Raw genomic sequence first — 12767 nt, forward strand, 5'->3', positions numbered from 1 at the left:
ATTCAAATAATAGAAGTAAAATTTTTTTTTTAATGTGATAATAATGTAACACATTTTAAATATAAAACTATCACAATTTATTGTATTTTTTTGTTAATCGTCAGTAAGCAGGATTGAATTTTGTCATTAAATAAACCAATCTGCTAATTTCATCCCGATTTGACCAAGCTTATTTTGTGACCACAGAACTTTTTGTAATAAATGTTAGAGTTGACTTTTTTTTTAATTTCCCCATTTTTTGCTTGAATTTTTTTTTACATCAGATATGCTTAAAAATATGAAATATTTAGATCTCTATTTTCCCTGAAATATTGCGTTGTAATGGTAACATTTTTGTATGACTTTGCGTATCAATTGTGATAACGAAGATGTGTAAGGTTGCTGCACCGCATTAATGCGTTAAGCAAGCTACACAACCAGGTGCCATATGGCATGACAGCGCCCGGCGCCTCGCCCCGGCCGGTGCGGAGGTAGGGTACGGTTGGCTGGTATTTGCATTTAATTCTGCAGGCATGCTAACACACATTCGTGTAAAATTATAGAATGAAAATAGCAACTGTGGCAGAGACCTCCGCCCCTTGATAGTTCACAAGTCAAAACCTGTCAGGATATACCAGGCTCGATATTGGACCAGATAATTTCGGTCTAATGTTAGGTCTAACGACAGACTAGGTCTAGGACTTAGCTTTGCTAGTGTGGCTGCATTCGATTTCTGCCTGATGGATGGCAAAAGGCAGTCGGATTTGTGGATATTAGATTCTCATTTTTATATTTTTAGCCTCCTTACATTGAACGTTTAATAAAGATTCTAACCTTGAACATTTATCGTTGCTCAACTGCCTTAGTGCCATAACAATTACAGACCTAGCCCAAATCATTCAGGTCCATATCTAGCTATGTCGAATCGCGTCCAGATAACAGAGGACCAGTGCAGTGCGGCCAGCTGTACGCGCCCCGTTATGTGACCCCGGGGAAGTTTCGGCGCGGCCAGGCAGAAGATCAAGGTCTTGACTCTGTTGTTGGCTGGTGTATTTTTGGTAGGGGTAGCGAAATTTAGCTGAAGAACGGCAATACAATGCCATCAGACTATGTGTTTTTATTGATGTGCAAACTACAAGAATCATGATTATATTGTGTCTTACTTTTTTTTACAAAATAAATTAATATTCTGAAAATAATATTTAACATTCATTCTTGGAGTTTCCATCATCCAAAAAAATTAGTAAAATTGAACAAACGAAAAAAGAAATCATCGCTACAATCTACCTAAAACGTTCTCTGAGTGAGGGGCGGGGCTTAGAGTGGTCACAAAATCTGATAGTCCGGGATCCGGGAGCAAAATCTCATAGGGGCCCTATTTAAGGAGTTCGTACAACCCACACCACAGAAAAGGTTTGACACCACAATGGGATAGTATGGATCCTCTAGATTACTGCTAGGTGGGTAGTAGTCTCAAATTGTGGTATCACCTTTTTTCTACAGACGAATTTAAATAGCGATATAAAATAGCAACAAAAAAAGGAAACAATTAATAACCTTTAAGGGTAAGGTGAAATGTAAGTTGTCATATCTCCGCTTGTATGTGCCATGAATACGTCATTCATGTATCAAAATGTTGCTGGGTGACAGCTCTAACGTCACAATACCATTTAAAAGTGAAATTCAGATATCAAACCTTCAAAATAGGAATACACTCATGGCCAATATCCACTATCCACTATCTCAAGTAGATTTGAAAAGAATGATACGATAAAGTGATTTTGTGTTATTAAACATGATGCTCTATATAACTACAGTGGGACTAAATATGCGTTATTCATAAAAAAATTAAGATTTTGGCAATATTTTCAAACATTTCAGATCTGTTTTGAATATGGGCTATTTTTCATAATCTTGTAGTGCCGTTAGTTTAAAATCCAACGCTGCATGAATCAATTAGCATTTCTTGTTCACTGGGATATAATCTGTAATAATTGGGAATTCTTTTATAGGTTTCGTTGGCCGAAAGAAGGGGGAGGCCAAAGTCCCCCATCCTTTTTCCGACATTTGTCTATTTCTTGGAAAATTTGACATTTTGAAGTCCATTTTGAGGCAGATAGCATTTATATTATGTAGGAAACCTTCTTTTTTTCAATTGAAATCATTTTAAGACAAATGAGTAACCTTTTATCTATTAGTATCTGTTATAAATGAAGAGGTGCTGGCAAACTTCTCACTCAGAGGGGCTGCCAAAGTCACCTACCAATTTTCAGTATTTTGTCTATTAACATGATTAATGTAAGAATCTCCCATTTTGAGGCCCCATTGAGGCAAAAAAGTATTTCTGCTTTGTAGTAAAGTCACTTTTATTGTCATGAAATCACAAAATAGGAGGCTTTTCTCTATCAGCTACATATATATAACGAAGTGCTGGGAAATCGAAGCCTACCCGCCCTAGGGTCCTGCCGAAGCTACCCACCCCTTTTCCTTATTTTGCCTATTTCTGGGGAAATCTGCCATTTTGGACACCCCCCATTGAGGCAAAAAGCTATGTCAGTTGTAAACCCAGCCACACAAATTGCCATAAAATATATGGAAAAGTATATAGTCTTTACTCTATCAGCTACATAGTTTATGACGGAGTGCTAAGGATTTGAAGCCTACCCCCTCAAGGGGCTGCCACAATTACTTACCCTTTTCCGAATTTTGTCTATTCATGGAAAATCTGGCATTTTCGAACCCCCATTGAGGCAAAAATCTGTTTCCACTATAAAGCAAGCACCTCATATCGTCTTATAACTACCTGGATATAAAAGAGTACCTCTTTCTCTATCAGCTGCATACAAAGAAGTGCTAGGAAATCGAAGCCTAACCCCTCAGGGGCCTGTCCAAGTTACCCACCCCTTTTTCGTATTTTGCCTTTTTATGGGAAAATTTGTCATTTTGGATCCCCCTTTGAGAAAAAAAGCTGTTTCCGCTGTAAAGCAAGCACCTTAAATCGTCTTATAACTACTTGGGGACAAAAATATTTTTTTCTCTATCAGCTGCATACAAAGAGGTGCTAGGAAATAGAAGCCTAGCCCCTCATGGGCCTGCCGAAGTTATCCACCAATTTTGCATATTTCGTCTATTTATAGGAAAATCTGCCATTTTTGAGCCCCCGTTGAGGCAAAAAGCTGTTTCCGCTGTAAAGCAAGCCAGATATATCGTCTTAAAACTATATGGAGATGAAAGAGTATTGTTTTTTCTATCAGCTACATATAAGGAATTGCTCGGGAATTGGAGCCTACCCCCTCAGGGGGCTGCCAAACTTACCTACCCATTATTCCTATTTTGCCTTTTTGTGGGAAAATCTGCCATTTTGGAGCCCCTATTGAGGCAAAAAGCTGCTTCCGCTGTTTCCGATACAACAAAAATGCCAGTTTGCTCCAATGGAGATGACAAAAGACGATATTTTCAAATACATGTCAAGTACGAAAAAGGGTGAGGTAACTTCTTGTAAAAATAGGCTTTAATATGCCAGGATAATATTTTGAGGCAATATCTCCTTGACTGGTGAGAACAACACAGACATTAAAGGAGAATGAAACTCTTGGAGCAAGTTAGCTTTTTTGAAAGCAAAAAAATCAAAGAATAAGATCAACAAAAGTTTGAGTAAAATAGGACTAGCAATAGAAGAGTTATGAGCATTTGAATGTCGAGATCACTAATGCTATGGAGATCCTCCCATTGGCAATGCGACCAAGATCTATGATGTCACAGATGAACAACTCTCTCCTTTTGGACACTGAAAATATACCCCAAAACATCTCTTTTAGCTCATTCTAATCATATGACAAACGATTCATCAATGATATAATGTTGTGAAACCTCTGTACTTGTCCTCTCATAAAGGGAACACCTCACCTTGTGATAGACTCTATAAAAGTGAGAATATAAGTGAAATAAGTACTAAAGTAATGAGAGAGTTGTACGTGTGTGACATCACAGATCTTGGTCGCATTGCCTATATGAGGAACTACATGGCATTAGTGATCTCAATATTCAAATGCTCATAACTTTCTTATTATTCATTCAATCTTCCTCAAAATTTCAACAATATGTTTCTTTGATTTTTCTCTTTGATATGGATTCAGCTGGTTTCAAGGGTTTCATTCTCCTTTAAGAAACTTATTACAAGTAAACAAGACCTCGACCGCCTACCAGGATGAACTGATATAGACTATGTTTATTTTTCACCTTGTTAGTATAATGTCCTTTCTTGTACTTTGCATATAGCTGAACTTTTTTTTCATTGCAATTCATTTATATATATTGCATATATGTTTATTTGTATTTTGTATTTTCATTCTTGATGTAACACAAATCATATTTTTCATAATGTATCTTTCTAAACATGTAGTTTATCTCAGGATAATTTTGATCTTATTACATTGTAGTCTTTTTACTATTTAATACAGAACAATGATTATATTGATGTATGGAAACGGTTAATCATAATGATAGAACCTCCAGAACATGTATGTGTACCTTGCAATTATGTAACCAATGTATATTTGACATACTCTTATTTCATGATGTTTCTGATAATGAGTTTATTGATGTAATTTTTTCCTCAACAGAACCAACAAAAAAGTGAACAATTCAGTGCATTAACTTTTTTAAGTAATAATGTACATGTTGTAAATAGTAAAAGTGACTCAAATACTGCCAATTCTTGCCATACAAATGATAATGAATTTATTCCTGATTCAGTTGACAAATGTGAAAATTATTTAGACAATGAATTACCAAAATAGGCAAGTCAAATATAAATGTTTTAGCTTTATCCACTTTAATTCAAGGAGCCTTAGTAAAACATTCCGATAACATTAGTGCATATTTAAATAATCTTGATTTCACATTTACAATATATGTTTTTTTATAAACATGGATTAATATTAATACCCCCATTCTATTTAATAAATATGGTTATACATTCATTCACTCTGACCGTCAATATGGAAGAGTTGGTGGTGTTGGCATGTTAATATTGAACTCTATTCATTATAAAGTCAGATATGACATCATGTCCCAATTGAATGATTTTGAATCAATTTTCATTGAAATAGATAATGATAAACACAAACCAGTTATAGTCGGTGTAGTTTATAGAAAACATCTAACATTAAATCTTTTACTGATGTATTGGATGATTCACTTTTAAGACTTTCAAATGAAAATAAATTGACTTATATCATGGGTGACTTCAATAGGGTCATTCCATCTGGATTCACCCAGTGGTTGCACCCGACCGTCTCAGAATTTGTTGTAAATTGGTACACATAAAATTCACCATGGCCCACGCACAAAACAAAAAAAATAGTCCAATTGGTCCGTCGGTTCTCGCGCTACGGCCCGCCCTTTTCTCCTTGTTTTGACAAAAATGGGCGTGACCCTCAACTTTCAATGGCCACTGCGTCGTAACGTGTTGACCAATTTTCATGAAACAGGTACCATTTATTAGGAAATTCAGAGAGGAATCCAAAACATGCATCAAATAATGTATTGGAGCGATTTATAAGGTCATGACCTTTGACCTTTACTTTGACCTTGAGTTTGACCCCCGGACAAATAATTTTTTAACTTGATTTTCGTGTATGTTAATCATTTGTATGATATTGACAAAATATGTTAAAACCAATGATGATATTTTATGTCTTCACCTTTTAAAACTCTTCCAAAGATACCATGAAATTTCACTCTAGTCCCACATACTCATATTCATGTTAGTAAAAGTGTTTACCAGTTACATGATTTCTTCCAATCTTAAGTTACAGTATGCATGCACATGAAAAGAAATTAAGCTCATCAGTTCACAAATGAAACATTAAACATTTATGCTCATGAATAGGTATCTGTTTAGGCATTTTGATGTTCAGCAATATATATCATATATTTATATATATTCTTGTTAGTAAAGTGTTTACTTTATCATCAAATTGTTGAGTATATGCCTATTTACTAACAAGAATATATATATATATATATATGTATATATATGACATATATTGCTGAACATCAAATTGCCTAAACAGATACCTATTCATGAGCATAAATGTTTAATGTTTCATTTGTGAACTGATGAGCTTAATTTCTTTTCATGTGCATGCATACTGTAACTTAAGATTGGAAGAAATCATGTAAATGGTTAACACTTTACTAACATGAATATCAGTATGTAGGACTAGAGTGAAATTTCATGGTATCTTTGGAAGAGTTTTAAAAGGTGAATAAATAAAATATCATCATTGATTTTAACATATTTTGTCAATATCATACTAATAATTAACATACATGAAAATCAAGTAAAAAAATTATTTGTCCGGGGGTCAAACTCAAGGTCAAAGTAACGGTCAAAGGTCACGACCTTATAAATTGCTCCAATACATTATTTGATGCATGTTTTGGATTCCTCTCTGAATTTCCTAATAAATGGTACCTGTTTCATGAAAATTGGTCAACACGTTACGACGCAGTGGCCATTGAAAGTTGAGGGTCACGCCCATTTTTGTCAAACAAGGAGAAAAGGGCGGGCCGTAGCGCGAGAACCGACGGACCAATTGGACTAATTTTTTTTGTTTTGTGCGTGGGCCATGGTGAATTTTATGTGTACCAATTTACAACGAATTCAGAGAGGGTCGGGTGCAAAATTGCACATTCATTGGGTGAATTGGCATGGAATGACCCAATATTGATAATTTGAAAATACTCCAAAATGATGTTAGTGATTTCACAAACATGATATTTTCTCATTATTTTTTTACCCCTTATTGATCAACCCAGGAGGGTTACCTAAACTTCTGCATTCATTAATTGATAATATTTAAACCAATAATATATGTGCGTCTATAATTCCTGGGATTCTTTATTGTGATGCTACCGATCACTTTCCAATATTTCAAGTAACATATCATCACAAAATTATTCAAAAGATTGATTATTTTACTTATCGTAAAATAAATGACACATTACATGCTTTAAAGGTTGATCTAGTCAACTTACAAATTGTTAATGTTGATAATGCTTATAATATTTTCAGTGACACCCTCAAAAATATTTATGACAACAATTTGATAATGACAGTAAAACAAAACTCACAATAGATGTACAAACCTTAGTAAACGATGGAATTAGTCAAACTAATACGTAAAAAACATAGGTTATACCAAAAAAATATTGCAAAGATGCTACTATAGCAAAGATGCTACTATAGCAAACGAAAAATCATATAGAAATATACGTAATATAGTAAACAAACTATTGCTTAAGGCTCGAAAAGATTATTACTACAGTGCGTCCCACAAAAAAAGAAACCGAGATTTATCGATGATTTATAATAACTTAATCAACAATACAATATACAAATAACCTACCATTGTCAGGGGCGGATCCAGCTTTTTATAAAGGGGGGTTGGGGTGGTATGCGAGGGAGCGTAGCGACCGAGTCCAAGCGAGCGGAGCGAGCGAGGGGGGTGTGGAGGGGGGTGTCCCCCCTCCCACAGTAGGGAAAATTTTTGAAAATCTGTGTGTGAAAATGGCGTTTTCTAAAAGATAAGATTTAAAAAAATGGTCCCCGGATTTTTTTTTGGGGGGGTTGCAACCCCCCCAACCCCCACCCTCTAGATCCGCTTCTGATTGTAAAGCTTAGAATCTCCTCTTTCATCTGAAATTACTTAGATTATTTCTCATTCATTCATGAGTGAGCAAAAACAATTTGAATAGGGGATACCAAAAAGGCATTTGGCGGGCTGTATCTGGGTTTCAAAAGGAAAACCACATTTTTAAAAAGTTCAATATCTGCTCTTTATTTTGATACCTTAATTGCAGAAAGTGGTCAAGAAATAACAAAGTTCTGGTTATTTGAAATAAGGCTTGAATTCAATAATTTCATAAAATGAAGAGGTTTTACAGGCTAGCGTTCAAACTCACTCGACACTCGGTTTTGTTGACGATCAGCCATGCATTAAGCCTTTTGTTTAAGTAGAAATATATTGAAAATCATAAAAATGAGGAATTACATATCAACTTAAAGGGGGAAATAGGAAGAACACGATGGTGTACATCATTTATCATGGAGACCGATGAAACTCACTTAATTGATATTTTAAAGTTCTCTCTCTAAATGCTTCAAACACGCTCGATTACGTCCGCGAAATTGGGTTTTTTTATGACGTGTATAAGTGTACGAGAGACGTGATTGGCTCTCCCACGTCAAGCTCCACTTGCATGCAAAACCTGTTGCGAGGGTACGTTTTCTCCACACTGTCACTGAATACTTCGATCACGAAATGAAAGAAAACCCAGAAGTTTATCTAGATTTTGGATTTTCAAATTGATGATTTTGAAGACGAAGAGAATGATGATGCAATTTCTACCTCTAGTGACGTGAATGGAGGTAAATTAGGGGAATTACGTCTATGATGATGAGTCGGACAATTCAACTTGCATGCCGATTCGCTACCATAACTCATGCAGCTGCTAGTGCTAGCTGCACGCACGTAGGCCTACCGCGGGCCAAAATAAATCCATGAACATTCCAGCCTGACCATCCATACAGAGTCTCTTCCCTCTGTCAAGGCTCTAAAGAAGGAAAATAATGATATAACAGTACTTACAAACAAGTGAATATATATCCGAATCTGAAGGCAAATCAACTCAACGAATAGCAGCAGACGATATTCACCGACGATAAACTTCACGTGGTTGGGATAAATTGTCACTCGTTCTGTTAGATATAATTTCTACCTCATTATTTTGACAAAATTACGAAACTCGGGGAATTATTTATCTATATAAAAATATAGGAACACCTCGTACTATTTTTAAACTACGATAAAACCTTTTTTGAAACAAAAAGTTGAGGTAAATTAAAATAAGATGTAAAAGATCATCCCCAACATGCGTAGCTCGTATGTGATTGTAAACAAACCATCCAAAATGCCGATTGAGAGCACTGATCTCTCCCTTATCTGGATGGGAACAATAACGCTGATTGGCCTATTCCGCGTTGAAGCACAGGAAGTTGGTACCTCCGCACGCCGAGTTCCCCAAAAAAGCCAAAATCGAAGTAGAGTCTGGTTCACGGCAATAGTGTCAATTCTTAATTATACTTACCAGATCAACTCTTATTACAGCACTTTTCAATGTGAATTTATACCTGATACAAAGTTAAAGATGCCGTTCTGTGCCGCGTATGATTGCACTAATCGGGACGACCTTGGAAACAGAGAAAAGGGGATTACTTTTCACAGCTAAGACAAGCTGGTGAACTGCATAGTTGTAGACTTTATGTAGTCCCATGTGCTCAAATACATGTGTGGTAATTCTAAATTACCAGAGCAAGTTTCTAAAACTTTAAAAATCCAGGGGGGGGGGGGTTATCGATTGTTGTGATTTCTCTGGAAGCGTGATGAATTCAAACCATGATTCAACTAAATATTCAGTTTATTAATATTCATAACTGTTACCATGTTTTATGAGTTTATCAGTCATGTTTGGACAGAAGAATATCACGAGACACGAAAATACTGACCGTGTAGCCTGTATTCTGAAACTTGACCTAAGTGAAGACTGGAAATCTGCCGATTCGGAGGAGTAAAAAAAAAATATTTTTTTGCGAAGCACAGATCCTGACCGAAGTAGACTGATTTTTCGGTCAAGGACTAGATCTACAATGTATTCTGAAAATTATTTCATCTTTCATTTGTATTAATTTCCTTGGAATGGACAATAAAATTTACAAGCTAGAGGTACATGTACGGTAGGACTTTAGGAGGCTAATATAACTTGTGGCATGTGAATTTGTGATATTTCTCTGTCAACAATAAATCTAATTATTTTTCCCAAGAACTTATTTTTTTTTAAGTACGTAAAAAAGACATTAGGCTACAGAGACGGATTTACAGACTTCAGAAATTGCACAGAACTTTTGAAATGATGAATGTCTTCAAAGAAAAAAAATGTATCGGTGGAGCAAAAAAAAAGGGGGGGTATCAACCCAAATTTAGGGAGGGATGCAAAACAAAGAAATAATCTGACAAGCAAAAAACAAGGTTATCAACCAAAATTTAGTAGGCCGGACCACAACAATTTTAGGAGGGTCCACCTGAATTTAGGGGGGATGCAGGAAACAAAATTGACAAGCAAAAAGTACAAAAAGGTTTTCAACATAAATTTTGGGGGGTCTGTCCCCCAACCTAAAGTTTAGGGGGGACAGGACCCCCCCCCCCCCCCCCGCTACCTATATGAACAAACTGGGGAGAGGATAAATGAAGAGGGTCGATCGATGTGACGGAGGGAGAGGGAGAGGGAGACACTCTTAAAGGGCGAGTCCACCTCATGGAAAAGATTATTTGAATAGCGAGAAAAACCACACAATATGCTGAAAATTTAATCAAAATCAGAAGTAAAATATGAAAGTTATATTTTAAAGTTTTACTTCAGCGATGAATTTTTCGGTGTTATGCTTGTTTGATTTTTTTGGGGGGTGGACTTAAATAAAAGGGGTTTTCAAGCCCAGCGTTATAAGCCTGCATAACCTAGAAAGTCCTCGCCCATCCCTAAGATGTTATTTGGCAAACCTCCAAAATACCCCTGGCTAGACAAGTCAAGGATTTCATCCATTCTTCCTTAGGTGAGAAAAACACCAACTCCTTTAAAATTGTGTTTCCGAAATGTTCTGGGAAAGTACCATGGTTTCAAGAAAATTGCGAATTCTGGCACCTTAAATATATGAAGTTTTGTATGAAAAGCAATGAGAGCTTCAGTGTGCAGACAGCTAGCGTATCGCTCACAATGCACATGTTAGTGGAGCGATCGCGTTCCTTTTGGGTTAACTGGTATGGCGGACAATAGAACTCGCGGGCTTCAAACAAAGGACCCTCCCCGCATATCCAGTTAGTGGAGAGATCAGAGATTGAGAGCTGTGCAACACGTGCACCTACTCTCTCAGCCAAGGCGAGCAAGCAATGTGTGTATGTGAAGGTTTATTTACAATCACATACGAGCTACGCATGTTGGGGATGCTCTTTTACATCTAATTCTAATTTACCTAAACTTTTTGCTTCAAAAAGGTTTTATCGTAATTCAAAAATAGTACGAGGTGTTACTATATTTTATATGGATAAATAATTCCCCGAGTTTCGTAATTTTGTCAAAATAATGAGGTAGAAATTACATCTAACAGAACGAGTGACATTTATCCCAACCACGTGAAGTTTATCGTCGGTGAATATCGTCTGCTGCTATTCGTTGAGTTGAGTTGCCTTCCTTAGGATATATTCACTTGTTTGTAAGTACAGTTATATCATTATTTTCCTTCCTTAGAGCCTTGACAGAGAGAAGACTCTGTGTGGATGGTCAGGCTGGAATTTTCATGGATTTATTTTGGCCCGCGGCAGGCCTACGTGCGTGCAGCTAGCACTAGCAGCTGCATGAGTTATGGTAGCGAATCGGCATGCAAGTTGAATTGTCCCGACTCATCATCATAGACGTAATTCCCCTAATTTACCTCCATCCACGTCACTAGAGCTAGAAATTTCATCATCATTCTCTTCATCTTCAAAATCATCAATTTGAAAATCCAAAATCTAGATTAACTTCTGGGTTTTCTTTCATTTCGTGATCGAAGTATTCAGTGATAGTGTGGAGAAAAACGTACCCTCGCAACAGGTTTTGCGAGTGGAGCTTGCCGTGGGAAAGCCAATCACGTCTCTCGTACACTTATACACGTCATCAAATTCGAGTCAATTCAGAGACCGATGGGAGGCGTATTTCGGAGAGGCATTTTAGCGCTTTTCAATTGGCGATTTCAACCTTATGTATTACTTTCGTTATTTTTGAATGGCCAAATGATAATCTCCACATCATGACCTTTCCACTGATATATAATAAGGCCATATTCATAATCAATATATTTATCCTTTAACCATGCGATAGCTTCTGTGGGAAACCGGTGAAAACACGTTTATTTAATGAAATTATGGAAATACAAGCATTCTTTCGAGGGAACATAACTTTTTCACTTCTTAGCCATTTTTTGTGATTAAGGTATCAAATAAAAGAACAGATATCGAACTTTTTAGGTATGTGATTTTCTTTTAAAATTTCAGATACCCCCGCCAAATGAGTTTTGGTATCCTTTCTTCAAATTGCTTTTGCTCACTCATGCGTGAATGATAAATAATCTAAAGAATATCAGATGAAAGAGGGGATTCTAAGTTTTACATTGGTAGGTCATTTGTCTATTGTATTTGTGATTAAGTTATGATAAATCATCGCTTAATATCGGTTTTGTTTTTTCTGGGACGCACTGTATAACAAATTTCAAGTTAACAAAAATAACCTTAAGAATACCTGGAATATTATAAAAGTCTTAATAGGAAATAAGAATACAACTTTACCAACGTATATGATTGTAAATGGTGAAAAATTGAAGATAATAAAGCTATTACAAATTCCTTTAATGATCTTTTTGTGAACCTTGGTAATAAATAACATATGTCAATTGAGAATAATTCTTTTGATTTTGAACAATACATGTTGCACATAATACCTGAAAATCACTCTTTTCAAAACCTATTGATGACAATGAAGTGTTAAATGTTGCTAAATCTCTTAAATCCTCAAATTTATCTGGTATTGATTATTTGAATGGTAAAGTCAATAAAGCTATTATTTATACTATTGTAACTCCTATCACTTATATTTTAAATTAATCTATTACCACAGTAATAGTTCCATCTAAA

Source organism: Lytechinus pictus, chromosome 8 (genome assembly GCF_037042905.1).
Source record: "Lytechinus pictus isolate F3 Inbred chromosome 8, Lp3.0, whole genome shotgun sequence".
Taxonomy (NCBI): Eukaryota; Metazoa; Echinodermata; class Echinoidea; order Temnopleuroida; family Toxopneustidae; genus Lytechinus; species Lytechinus pictus.